General features: G+C 41.5%; 1 protein-coding gene across 1 annotated transcript in view; it reads right to left on the reverse strand.

Moving 5' to 3' along the window:
• Positions 1-14172, reverse strand: part of LOC309889447 (spindlin-Z) — an 81064-nt gene extending 66892 nt beyond the window's left edge. The window contains exon 1 of the mRNA XM_082782297.1: positions 13679-14172. The gene's annotated coding sequence lies outside the window, so the exon portion shown is untranslated. The remainder of the gene's footprint in view (positions 1-13678) is intronic.
• Between the last annotated feature and the right edge of the window lie 369 nt (positions 14173-14541).

A 14541-nucleotide genomic window follows, 5' to 3' on the forward strand; every position in this document is an offset into this window, starting at 1 on the left:
GTGTTTCGCTACTGGAAGGAGGGCCAGGTGTCATGGAAAGAATACAGGGATGCTGTTTGTGTTTGTAGGAAGAAAGTTCGTGTGGCCAAAGCACACCTAGAGTTGAAGCTGGCTGTGTCTGTGAGAGAAAATAAAAAGGGTTTTTTTAGATATGTGAATGGAAAAAGGAGAACTAAAGAATACATAGGGCCGCTCCTTGATAGGGAAGGTCTCCTCACAGACAATGACATAGGCAAAGCAGAGACGCTCAACGCCTTCTTTGCCTCTGTCTTCAATGCCGATGATGGGCTTCGGGACCCAGGGTGCCCTGAGCTGGAGGACCGGGACGGTGGGGATGACAAACTCCCAACCGACCCTGAACGTGTGCGGGATTTGCTACTCCACCTGGATCCCTACAAGTCCATGGGTCCGGATGGGATTCATCCCCGGGTGCTGAAAGAGCTGGCGGACGTCATCGCGGAACCTCTCTCAATTATTTTTCATCGATCCTGGGAATTTGGAGAGGTCCCGGTAGACTGGAAGCTGGCAAATGTTGTGCCGATTTTCAAGAAGGGTCAGAAAGAAGACCCTAGCAATTACAGGCCTGTCAGTCTCACGTCAGTGCCTGGTAAAATCATGGAGAAGATGGTTCTCGAACTTATTGAGGCGCACCTGGGGGACAAAGCAGTCATTGGTCCCAGCCAGCATGGGTTTGTGAAGGGTAGGTCCTGCCTAACTAACCTGATTTCCTTTTATGATAAGATCACCCGTATGGTGGACCAAGGGAAACCAGCTGATGTGATTTTTTTGGACTTCAGCAAGGCTTTTGACACGGTTTCCCATAGGATCCTACTGGACAAAATGTCCACCATACAGCTAAATAAAAACATCATACGATGGGTGAGCTATTGGCTAACGGGCAGGGCCCAAAGGGTTATGGTAAATGGGGCTGCGTCAGGCTGGCGGGCGGTCACCAGTGGGGTCCCTCAAGGCTCCATTTTAGGGCCGGTACTTTTCAATATTTTTATAAACGATCTGGATGTAGGAATAGAAGGTATTTTGAGCAAGTTTGCTGATGACACCAAACTTGGAGGAGTTGTGGACTCGAATGAGGGTGGAAAGGCCTTGCAGAGGGATCTGGATAGGTTGGAGAGCTGGGCGATCACCAACCGCATGAAGTTCAATAAGAGCAAGTGCCGGGTCCTGCACCTGGGAAGGGGAAACCCTGGCTGCACGTACAGACTGGGTGATGAGACGCTGGAGAGCAGCCTAGAAGAGAGGGATCTGGGGGTCGTGGTAGACAGCAAGTTGAATATGAGCCAGCAGTGTGCCCTGGCAGCCAGGAGGGCCAACCGTGTCCTGGGGTGCATCAAGCACGGCATCGCTAGTAGGTCAAGGGAGGTGATTGTCCCGCTCTACTCTGCGCTGGTGCGGCCTCACCTCAAGTACTGTGTGCAGTTCTGGGCACCACAGTATAAAAAGGACATGAAACTGTTGGAGAGTGTCCAGAGGAGGGCTACGAAGATGGTGAAAGGCCTGGAGGGGAAGACGTACGAAGAACGGCTGAGGTCACTGGGCCTGTTCAGCCTGGAGAAGAGGAGGCTGAGGGGAGACCTCATCACAGTCTACAACTTCCTCGTAAGGGGGTGTCGAGAGGCAGGAGACCTTTTCTCCATTAACACCAGTGACAGGACCCGCGGGAACGGGGTTAAGCTGAGGCAGGGGAAATTTAGGCTGGACGTCAGGAGGGGGTTCTTCACAGAGAGGGTGGTTGCACACTGGAACAGGCTCCCCAGGGAAGTGGTCACTGCACCGAGCCTGTCTGAATTTAAGAAGAGATTGGACTGTGCACTTAGGCACATGGTCTGAACTTTTGGGTAGACCTGTGCGGTGTCAAGAGTTGGACTTGATGATCCTTAAGGGTCCCTTCCAACTCAGGATATTCTATGATTCTACTCTCCACCAGATCAACACTCAAGCCTAACTTGGTATTGTCCACTTATTAAACTTGTTAAAGGGTGTCAACCTTATTAAGGGTTGTCCACAAACTTATTAAATCCCCTCATCAAGATGATCAATAAAGATACTAAACAAAACTGGACCCAATACTGAGCCCTGGGGAACGTCATTTGTGACCAGACAACAATTGGATTTAACTTCATTCACAACAACCCTTTGTGCCTGGCCACCCAGACAGCTTTTTAAACAGCAAACATTACACCCGTCCAGCTGCCTGTTTTTCCAGGGGAATGCTGTGAGAAGCAGTGTAAAAAGCTTTGTGTAAAAAGTCCAAGTAAACAATATCCACAGCCATTCCCTCATCCACTAAGCGGGTCACCTTGTCATAGGAGATCAAGTCAGTCAAGCAGGACCTACCTTTTAGAAACCTGTGCTGACTGGGTCTGATCACCTGGTTGCCCTATACATACCGCATGATGGCATTCAAGATGATCTGCTCCATGACCTTCCCTGGCACTGGGGTCAGACTGACAGGCCTGTAATTCCCCAGATCCTACTTCCTACCTTTCTTGCAGATTGGCATCACATTCATCAACCTCCAGTCAACTGGGACATTCCCAGTTAGCCAGGACTGCTGATAAATGATGGAAAGCGGCCTGGTGAGCACTTCTGCCAGTTCCTTCAGCACCCTTCGGTGGATCCCATCTGGCCCCATAGATTTGGGTGTGTTCAAGTGGTGTAGTAGATTGCTAACAATTTCCCCTTGGAAGGGCTTCATTTTGCTCCCTGTCTCTGTCTTCCAGCTCAGAGGGCTAGGTACCCCAAGATCAATTAGCCTTACTACTAAAGACTGAGGCAAAGAAGACATTAAGTACGTCATCCTTCTCCTCATTTCCTATCTCGTTTCCCCCTGCATCCAGTAAAGGATGGAGATTCTCTTCAGTCCTCCTTTTCTTGTTTATGTATAAAAAGACATTTTTGTCTTTTACTGCATATTCTTTCAGACCTGCTTACCATTCACTCGTTGCTTTGATGAAACAGTATGTACTGTAAACATGCAACTACTAACTACACGTTAGTTTCTACCCTGTTTTCTGCAGCTCAAGCTCTCAGAGAAATGGTTCTTTTAGTGTTTTCTCATTTCTAATAGCATCTTTCTTCAAGTTTGAGACATGACTTTTGAGACATGACTTCTTCCTGTGTATAGCAGACAGCCTGTGATAACAAAAGCTACTGGTATTGAAAATGCTTCAGGCATCATCAACATCCTCCTAGGTGCAGAAGATTCCAGCTGTGAACAATACATTGAACAGTATAATCATTAAGGAAAGTTAACATTGTGATTTAACATAATCTTGTTGCTGTGAGAAGCATTAAAGGGATGTTTTTCCTGTATTGGTAAAGTTATGGACGAATCCAGCAAACATCCCTCCTACAGTGACATAAAAAAGATGAATAAGAGTTGGTAGAAAAACCTCTCTCCTTTCTATTCCCTTAATTGCCAGTGTCCTGGGAAGTTAAGTTACGGCTTCACTGACAACTTGGTGGATTTTTGTTTCCTCCATTAGTAGCCTTAACACTTAGTTCTGCCATTACGTAGATAGTCCCCCTAATGAAGTATGCTAATCCTGGCCCTCAGAAGCAAGATGAGGTGATCACACCATTCAATTCTCTTCATACAGAATTAGAAAAATGATATCTTAGCTTTTTTGGAGAAAAGTGAAAGGAGAAGACTTTCCTCAGCGGTAAACAACATGATCTATATAACCTTAAACCATTCTTTAAAAATGGTTATGCAAAACAATATACCTTAACTAAATTCTCAAGTTGTATTTGAATTTTATCAGTATTTTATTAACTTTTTTCCAGAAATGCTAGTAACTCGTACAAAAAAGCAACACTTTTCATAAAAACATCTACATCAGTCTACAGCTTTTCCAATTATTCCTGAAGTATTCTGTATGCTGAAGGCTTCAGAAACATATCAAGTGCACTCCCCCTCCCTATAGTATCTATAACGAAATAGCATCACAGATAAGTAGGCTTCAAAGAGTCCTCAAAATGATCATCTACTTTAAGCTGTTTTCTTGATAGAAGGTTGATTATAGCTAAGCCACATTTTCCAAGTTTTGTGTTTTCTGTTTACTATCTTTCTGTACTTCCCAATTATTTTCAAGCATACAGCCCAAAAATGCTTCTTTCAAATTTTGTTAGCATATCTATATTTTATCTTTTAAATCACTAATAGAATTTGAATGAAAGCTAATCCAAGGATATGCCAAGTATGGTTCATAAGAACTTCCCAGGAGACCATGCAAGAAGTTCCACCTACAAGAATCATCAACAACTGAAAAAAACTAACCTTCCTAATGAAAACGACCTCTCAGTGTGCATTTATAGTTTCTTTGTTTCTTACACTACGGCTTCCTTAAATGGGCTAAAGCCAGCCATGTTTTTGATTTGAAGAAGGGTAGCTTATCAAAGAAACAAAGCTACTTTATCCTTTTTAAGATCAACCCAAGAGATGCATCGCTGTTTAATTCACATATGGTACAAGGTTACCAAATAAGTTTTCCTTCCTGCTAATAATTTAAGGAATTAACTCACTGCATCTTCCTATTTATTCAGCGCCTATCAACCACCAAAACCAGTCAATACTATTAGAAGCTATACTGGCATTTCCCAAACTTGCTAGTTACTTTTTGTAAAAGATTTACTGTTGTAATAAACACAAGCATTATAAAAATCAGGAGTTTTTTAGAAGTTTGGATTTTATACAGAATACCAGAAAAAAAAACATATGTTAGCAGATTTTGCAGGGAACTACAGATTATTAGCCATATACAATTGCCAGACACCTATTCTGATAAAGTTCCCCCTGCCATACCTCACTGTATTTAAGAAAAACACTTCTGTTCTAATAGGTTACACACTTTCCTTCCCAAAATTCAGAAAAGCTTTTGTTACCATTGCAAATGAGCCTTATGAAGCAAAAATACTTTAAAATTTAACAATGATGGAGTAATAACATACTTCCAGATAGACGTTTTGGTATTGTGACATATAAACTTAGGCCACTTGATAGGTCATTTATGAAGTTCTAGCTCATTTCAATGAGCTTTACCCTAGTTTTGGCAAATTTTATGTGAATCACTGGCCACAACGACTTTGCCTGATAGCAAACCTGCAGAAATCTGCTCTGAGCTGGTAGCAGACAAAGAATGAAAAACAGCCCAGACTATCATCTTGGAACAACAGCTATGTTGAGGAGATTTCACGGTGCACATTAAGGACTGATTGTCTGACTACAGATAAATTTAGGACTGGGCTGTAGCCCACATGTGGGCTATATTTTCCACCGTGGAAAAATATACTTTCAGAGAACAGCTACATGAGTGAGTATATGAACTGCCTCTACAAACAAGCAAAATGCCTCCATCAAACATTTAATTCTTCTTGTCCTATATTAACAAAAAGGTAAAAAAAAAAAAAAAAAAAAATGGTGGCCAAAAAGGAAGTCAAGACTAAGAATCAAGACCATCTCGGAATCTCTTTTCCCTACCATACCTTGCTTATCCTACATAAGATGTGCATTCATTTCTTAAACTCTTACCAAAAATTTCTGCATCTAAATTATTCTATTTATTGTACATGCAGCCCAAATAGAGGAAAAAAAAAAAAAAAAAAAAAAACAGGAAATTATGGAGGTACTTCTGTCTTGAAGAATATAAAAATATATTTTAAAAGTGGGAGAAAATACCAGAGGAAGAGAGAACAAGAAGGAGTAGAAAACAGAGTGAACACCAAGGTCAAAAGAGGAAGAGTTGCATAGCAGAGCAAATATTCCTGAAGGAACTGCAGCCCATAGAAGACCCACACCAGTGCAAATATTTCTGAAAGGTGTACAGCCTGTGGAGAACCTATGCCAGAGCAGAGAAAAAGTGTGAGAAGAAAGCAGCAACACAAGGGTAGGAGTTTGGAATGAGGTTGAGCCTGGAAAAAAGAGAGAAGAAAAAGTATTTCCATAAGTTAAAACACCCCAAGTTAAGTCTGTTCTGCCCATGACAATAATTGTTAAGTGTTCACTCTGTCTTTACAAGCTTTCTTGCTCCTATTCTTCCTATTTTCTCCCCTCCATCACGCTGGGGTGGGTGGGGGGAACAGCAGCTGGGTAAGACTCTGTCTGCCAACCAGGGCCAACCCACCTATCCCTGCTTCGTATTTCAACTAGATACCCCCATCTGAACAGTCTCCTATAAGCATGGACAGAGGCCTCAGATAGGATGTTCATTCACAGCAAAAAATCCTGTTTCAAGTTGTTATCGTTTTAAAATGTACTTTTCATCCATTATTAATACAGCTACGCCCCTAGACATATTAAGTAACGTTTGCCTCATTGTCCTCTCTATACAAGCCAACACAGCTATAACTGAGGGTAGAAGTGAACCCCCCACCCCCAACCAACTTTAAACAATCAAACTGTTAAGACAGTGCACGAATCAGAAAAGAGGTTGCTTGCTCTTTGTCTTGTGGCTGACACATAACAATAAAGTATATTTCTACTAATGAGATTGTGGAACAGAAGATAAGAAGAGATGTAACCTGAGGTGCCCTCAGCAGTCAGTGGACCAAGAAAGATTTCTATTCATATTCACTTCTAAAGAAGCCTTTACCTTCTTCCTTCAGTGATTAAGACATGAACCTCTGGGATCTAAGGCTAGCCTTTGTGGATGCTCCCCCTACCCCATAAGGGCCCAATACTTTCCAGTTTCCAAATATGTCAAACACCTGTGTACTCCCTAACTCTAAAAGTATTTAAGAGCCAGATTTTTTAAGAGTATTTGTGCCACATGACACTATTATTTTATACTGTTGTGTTAAGGGTATATGGATGAGGGAGGCCCTCCCATTGAGTCACGAGGTTCAGAAAGAACCCCCTTGCTTTCTAAACTCCTACTCAGAGAGGAACCTAGGTGCGGCTGGATCAATTCCTAGTCCCAGACTTGGCCAACGGTTTATGTTTAAAGGATTATCGGTATAGCCACTTATTAGAGTCAATGTTTGCCTGTTTCAGAGCCCTGCCAAGGACTTTCACCGAGACAGTTTCACAAAGCTGTAAAGATAGGTAATTTATTAAGGTGACAGATATCACAGATTCAGAATTGCCACTGATAAATTCACTTACTGCAATAATTGAGCTGAAGTTAATAGTATAGCACTTTAGTTATCAACATTTTCCCAGGTAACATCTGACAGTCAGAGGCGAAAGAAAGTCTTACCAAGAGGCACCCCTGCTTGGGAAGGAGAGAGGTCCAGGCCTGTCAACCCGCCTGATAATTGGAGTTCTCATCCTCTATACCTCCCCCCAAAAAAAAAAGGATTCTGAATACTAGATTTACACTCCTGGTGAGGTGGGACCGAGTCATTTATCATGTGACTAGCTCTCAGCAAGGCTTGTTGCACTGTTTGATCAAGAGGAAGGGGGAGGTGAGACCAACTTTCTGTACAGAGACAGGTTGCTTTCCCGGCTTTACTTGAAACATCAGGTTGTGAGGCTCCTGCCTCACCCCACACACCACTTATTTGTTGTAGTTCCCGGGCCCATTGTTCAACTGCAAATCTCCAACAACTGTCCTGTACTTTGGCCAGATAAGCAAGATATGCATGTTAATCAATTCACATTCCTGCATGTTAATTAAATCACATTCCTGCTCACACCCAGTCTCAGCAATCCCCTGCTGATTTACAGTCACTCACTATTCCAACACCAATAAGCCTGGGCAATATTCTACAGACAGGCAGAATTTTCTGATTAGCCTTTTTTTTTTTTTTTTTTGAAAAGATATTCCTGTCAGCATATATTTTGACTGAACAGGTCCAGAATCATACAGACATAACTGACTGTTTTGAGTAAAATACAGGTCAGACAACCTACATCTTCCAAGCCTATTTTCATTATTTGTATCACTCCCAGAAAAATGAATAAAAAAAGTCTACTCTCCAAACATAAGGAACATAGGCACAACACTCATCAGTATGATAGGTAGTTTTCTATGCATATAAGAGACATCTACTAAAATTCAGTATAGTACATTATATTTGACACAGCATTTGAAAAAGGATAGCAAGAAAAAAAGACAGACATGTTGTGGGCAAGAAAAGTTTAGTGATTTGGGGGAGGGGATTTCAATCAATTTGATTTGTTAACTCCAAAGATGGCAAGTAGATTCAACAGCTGATCACCATGATATAAATGTTCTCCCTATAAAAGGCTACTATAAGTCATCAATATAAAAACAGTTGGAATATTAATGAAAAAACAAAAATATAGAGTTCTCCTCTATCCAAACTACCACCTGCAACTGAAGGTCTAAAGTTCAGCAGCTCATCTGTTAAGGATGTATTAAGTTGTTGAAATCCACAGATTCCACTCTTGAAATTAAGATCTACTTTCACCACTATATAGAAGCACAGAACTTGAATAGCACAAGAGCATTCAACACTAATATTAAAAAAATAAAATAAAAAAAAAAAATCAACACTAAAAGCTAATGGGGAAGACAGAACTATAAAAACCTACTTGCAAGTGTTTACAGCATATTGTCAGTAACTCATCTTTTATAATGGTATTTTCTTGGAGATCTGTCTATAAAGAAAACATAACAGTTAATTCAACAATACCTTTCAACCACCTTGCAATAACTGCACATATTAGAATGAAATTAGGTAACATTTAAGTCTAATATAGTCACCATGGTTAATAGCAACAATTTGTAATGGATCCACAAACTGCTGAAATATATAGTTACCAAGTAAAGCAAGTCAAACATCACATAACATGGACTTATGTAATGTAGGTTGTAAAATTGCTATAAAATAAATATAAAAAGATATTCTCCTCAACCTCTCCAATAGCTAAATCAATTCACCTCCTAAATTCTGCACAACAAAGCCAATAACCAAATTCACATTTTAGATTAAGTTAAATCCAACCACTCTCACATGGTAAAAATAATAATTACTGTATGTCATTTAATTAAATAATTTCATTATTATTTGAAAACTACTTCAGTGATCCCAGGCCTGTTTTTCACTGTTCACAGATAAAATACAGATTAACTACACTTTTTCAAGAAACTCAACACCTGTCTTTGTCATGGAGATGTATATGGAAACAGTCTGGATGTTCATATAAGAAAGGTCGCATTCCCCATTCCTTTATGTCACATGGTATGATGACATGTAGGCAGCATTTGCTTTGGATAGCAAGTGGGCCTCATCTTGATATGGAAAAAGTAGCAATTAGGAAAAGCAACATCAAGAAAGGTCACTATTTGCCTTCAAACTATAAGCTTACCAAATTCCAAAGAGTACTAATACAATGAAAACAAACAAAAACCCTAGCACCTATTAGAAACAAGCTATCTGACCACCCAAACAGAAAATGAGTTACCATATTAACAAACAATTGGGGGGGGGGCAAAGCACAAGAAGTTTACAACAGCAGACTTCAATATCTAAAAAGACTGGTTGTTACTCTCCTTCAGAGAACACAATCTTATTGAAAGCTGTTTCATTTGTCAAAACTTAAGCAAATAATGCATTACATTTAAACAGCTTTAAAAGGCCTATTGTATCAGTATGATATTTACAAATCTTAACATATCAGAGTTCAACTTGGCAACAGTTAGCAATGAAAGCTACAGATAAGTCAATAGAAGAACATTTTTCATAAGAAAAATATAGGAAAATATTAACATATAAGATGGACCAAAAATGTTTGCTACCTTCAGGACTTCATATTTTAGTTGGAAATTTCACAAATATTTAGTACTACATTCAGTCATGATTTGTTCCGTGATCAGTTTTACTGAAAAATATTTCTCGTAAGAAGTAATCAATTTATTTCTAACATCTCTCAGCATGTCTATCACAGAGCCTGTACATTTCTTGAAGTCTTCCCCCAATCCCCCACCTCATTTCACAATATGAGCAAGCAAACAATTTTGAAAGAGACAATTTTAATAATAACTATAGTTTTTGATTTGGCTAAGCATAGCCTAAAATTACCCACAAGGACCAAAATATTGGAGTGTCTTCACTACTTGGCACCAAAGGTACAAAGATTTTGCAGATTCTTCAACTAGATCAACTCCCCATGGGACCCAAAGGAAGACCAACAATATTGTTTTTTGACAAACTCATCTAGATAACCAAGGCAGGAAGAAAAACCTTCTAAGTATCATTCAAAGGAACACAATCACAAGTTATAGCAAAGATGCTATAAACAAGAAATATTTATAAAGCTAATAATGTATGCAAGAAACTAAGTTATGTTTTTGCAGTAGAGAACTAATTTTCTGTATTCCAAGGTAGTTGTGTAGTCATAACAAGAAGAAATGCTAAGTAGATAAATGGACAGTAGAAGGCCTCACTGTTCCAAAATAAGGTAGAAGACTGAGAAAAACAGGATGAGCAGTGTGGGAACAGTAAAACAAAGATCACAGGCTCTCAAAACATAAGGGGAAAAAAAAGGAAAAGGGAGAAATTAAAGGGTTGAAAAAAAGAAAAATTGTAAATATATGGTATAGAGGATTATTGAGTAGCTTGTGAACCTGTAATACTCAGCCAATGAGGAAACATGGGAGGTGATCTGGCATCGGATAGTAGGGAATAAAAGGTTATTTGTTTACTATAATGCGCTCCTAATTGGCAGGACACCCACCATTGCAATCGCGAATAAAATAGCTTCACAGAAGATCCTGTCTGAAGAAAACTGAGATTTTTCTCGCGTGTAGAGCTGAACTTTACCAAAAAAATAAACTCTAGCAAGAAAATTACAGTATACTAGAATAAAAACCCATCATGACTATTTCAAAGTGAAATATTTCCACTTTAAACCCATTATTTAAATGGATTCTTGGTGGTGAATTGTATGTTTTTGTCTAATTGTTTATTTTTAGTTCTGCATGCAAGATAACTTGCTTAAGCATCAAAAAGACTATTCAGAGGGAGAAACTGCATATCTCATCATTTCACGCTTTTAATAAGAAAGTTAGCAATAATTTCAACATTTGGTCACTATCATAATGAATGACAAAGTATCAAACCATTCTATTGTGTTGGGTTTTTTTTGTTTGTTTGTTTTACCAGTATTACCTTGTTGGATAGTTCGTTGAAAGTAAAAAGACTGCTGCACAAATCCACTAATATATCAGATTACAGACACTCCCTCAGACTTCACTATCTAGAAGTATTACAGATAGCTCGGGATCTGTGACACAGATGCACATTCTAAAATGTAATTTGGATGACTCCATTCAAGTTTTATGTTGTTGCAAACTCAATATTATCATTTATTTTCTCCTCCAGGTAATCGAGAATTGTTAATGGGAATGGAAAAAATTGAAGAAAAAACAGTCACAAATTAAAAAACTAAGAGTATTCATATATGATACTACACTTAAATGCTAGAATTAGGTAACTACTTACTTCTATATCAGTAAAAACAATGATTATGCTATATCAATGCTTCTCCACTAGAAGCTTCCAAAGCAAAGTTGACAATGAAGAGTTAAAACATTACTTTAGGACACTGCTCAGATTGATAGTCATGACTATCAATGGGTATGTGCTTTGAATAAAGACTGTTTTTTAAATACAATCTTTGAAAATAAAACATTTACTATGAGTTACAGTAACACATCTAGAAAGCAACACATTCTTTGCACCTTGAGCATTCATCCTTCAGTTAAAATCTAGATCTACAACCCCCCCCCCAAATCAACATTTGAATGTTATTTGGGCTTTATACCATTTACATTTTTTATATATATATATACACACACACACATATACACACACACACATTTAATATATAGTAAATTATAAAATATTTATAAACATATTATATATACACAAAGATATTTCACAAAGATATTTTCATTGAGACCAGGAGGTGCTCTGAATAACAGGTTGGTGGTGCTGAACTGAACATTTGCCTTGTATTAGGTCAGAAACACAATGTCTTGCAGTTCAGTATCACACTTCAGTTCACAATGCTTTGTCTTTTAAAGAAAAAAAAAAAAGTATTCCTTTTAACAGAAAAAGGCACCTATTTTGCGCTATCGTCATCACTAGGGCAAAGTAATCTGTGACAGAAAACCAGCAATGCAAAGAGACACAGCAAGTGTTAATTCCAGTTTTGTCTACTATGAGCTGTGAGCTATTTAAGATATTGACAAGGAGATACAGGAAAAGCCAAGACACCACCACCCTCCCCGCCGCCCCCCCCCAAAAAAAAAAAAAAAAAAGCTACTGCTCTTACCTACACAGTGTCTATTCTAACATGATTAGCTCAATTTTTTTTTCAACTGTGCTGAGTTGATACCTTATTCTGAACTACATCCTAAAGTTAAAGAAACAGCACTAGATCATTCTGCAAGTGTAATACGGTGGTATTTCATCTCAGCCAGTATATTTGGCACATCACACACACATCAAAAAAAGAAAGATAAAAGAATTCCACTCTAGCCTCTTTCAGCAGGACTCAGCTAATTCTCCCCCACCAGCCCACCTTCCAGGCCTTGCCAGGTTCCCAACTCCATTCTGATTTTAACTTTCGTTTTGTTGTTTACAAAACGAAAGGAGAAAGCTTTCAAAGCGAGGATCCTTACCCTTGAAATCCCACCACGCACGCAATAAGGACGGTGCATTGTTTTTCCTCCTTTTTTTTTTTTTTTTTTTTTTTTTTTTTTTTTGACAGCAGATGAGGGCGAAGAAACAAAACCCTTAATGGAGGAGAGACTAAGCGGCAGAGACAGAGAAGGAGAGCCTAATGGAGAACCAGGGCAAAGCGTCAGCCATGTTGTAAGTGTTGGTCCAGTATCTACAAACCTGCAGCAGCGCTTAGAGTCTGGGAGAAAGGGGAAAGAAAGGAGGGGGAGAAAGCAGCGGCAGCAGCAGACAAAGGAATCCCGCAAAGCCCAAGCGGAGCGCGCGCATACACATACGCCCTGGGTGCCCCAGGTAGCGGTGCGTGCAGTCCCAGCGCAGCCAGCCCAGCGCGTTAGCACGGCGGCGACTTTCCCAGCTACACCTTCTAGCCGCTGTGACGCAGCCGAGCCCCGCCGCCACCCTCACACCCCCTTCGCCTTGTTTTTTCGCGACGGGAAGGGGGGAAGGGCGGAGGCATGCCTCCCTCCCCCAACGTGCGCTATCGACAGAGAGGTTGAGAGACCCTCGGTGGGCCCCAGCCCACAATACAATAGCTCCGTAGAGGGAAGGGGGGAAAGATATGCAGCCGAAATCCTTCCCCTCCGGCGGGGGATGGGGATGGATACACAGACACCGTGCCAGAGGACAGCAGTCCCTCCGAAGACCGAAAGGGCGGGGGTTGCTAAAGAGCCGGGGCACTAAGGGGGAAGAGAAGAGAGAGAGACGGCAACATAAGCCCGAGAGCCCCGCAGCCCCACTCTCGCCCACTTCCCGCGGTTTCCGGGCGGGCCGCCGAGGCGGGCGCCGAAGAAGGAAGGGTAACAGAGCCTGAACACTGCAAGTATATAAATAACATCAGCCTCAGGGGAGGGAAAGCTAGGAATGGTGGCTCCAGCTCATCTCACAGCGACTCCCTCTGGCTCTGCCCATTACTAGGCATTGCTAGGCTAGGCCAGGCCAGGCCAAGCCATGCCACGCCACGGGCCACGCGCTCTCCCCCCACTAGCGTTCACCACTCACTTACCTGCCGGGGGAATAGGAGGTCGGGACTGCCAGGCGAGCAGACCAGGACTGCCGGAATTGCAGCCTCAGCAGCCCTCCTGCCTCGCCAGGCCACTCAGCTTCTCTGCGGCAGTAGCGGGAACAGCTGCTCTCCTCGTCTCGTTTGCCCTCCTCCGCCGTCAGTGTTGCTGCCTCCTGCTTGCCTCTGCCACATTTGGATCCCCCTCTCTCTACACAAGCTCTACCTCCAGAATAGAGGCCTCCTCACCTTCCTGCCAAATTGTGAGTTCACCGCATTGAGCCGTTCAAAACACAGGGCCGGACACCGCCCTCCTCTCCGTCAATGCGCAGGCGCACTGTGAATTCCGAACTGCGACAGGAGCGCAAGCAATCCTCCACCCAGTCCACCACCACTCACTATTACACAAGCGCCCTCACCTTCCTCTTCTACTGCCGTCTCCCCCTATCCTGCTGGCAGTTATAACGAAGTGTAGTGTGGGCTGGTCCGTAGCTAGATGGCAGGCGTCTGTCTGATGGCTCTCAAAATGGAGGCTACCAGGCCCTGGGACGGTGAGCATCCGCCTTTTCCCCTCCCCTCTTCCCTGCCGTGGGGTGCCTAGGGTTTCCCCGCGAGGGTGGCAAGTGCTTCTGTTGTGGTTTAACCCGGCCGGCAGCTAAACATCACACAGCCGTTCGCTCACCCTCCCCCTTCCCTCTCTGGGATGGAGGAGAGAAACAGGAAAGTGAACCCTGTGGGTTGAGATAAAGACAGTTTATTAAGACAGGAAAATAATAATAATAATGATAACAGTATTACTATTAATAATGTGTACGAAACAAGTGATGCACAATGCAATTGCTCACCACCCGCTGACTGATGCCCAG

The sequence above is a fragment of the Aythya marila genome (genome assembly GCF_965140915.1).
Source record: "Aythya marila genome assembly, chromosome: W".
In the NCBI taxonomy this organism is placed as follows: domain Eukaryota; kingdom Metazoa; phylum Chordata; class Aves; order Anseriformes; family Anatidae; genus Aythya; species Aythya marila.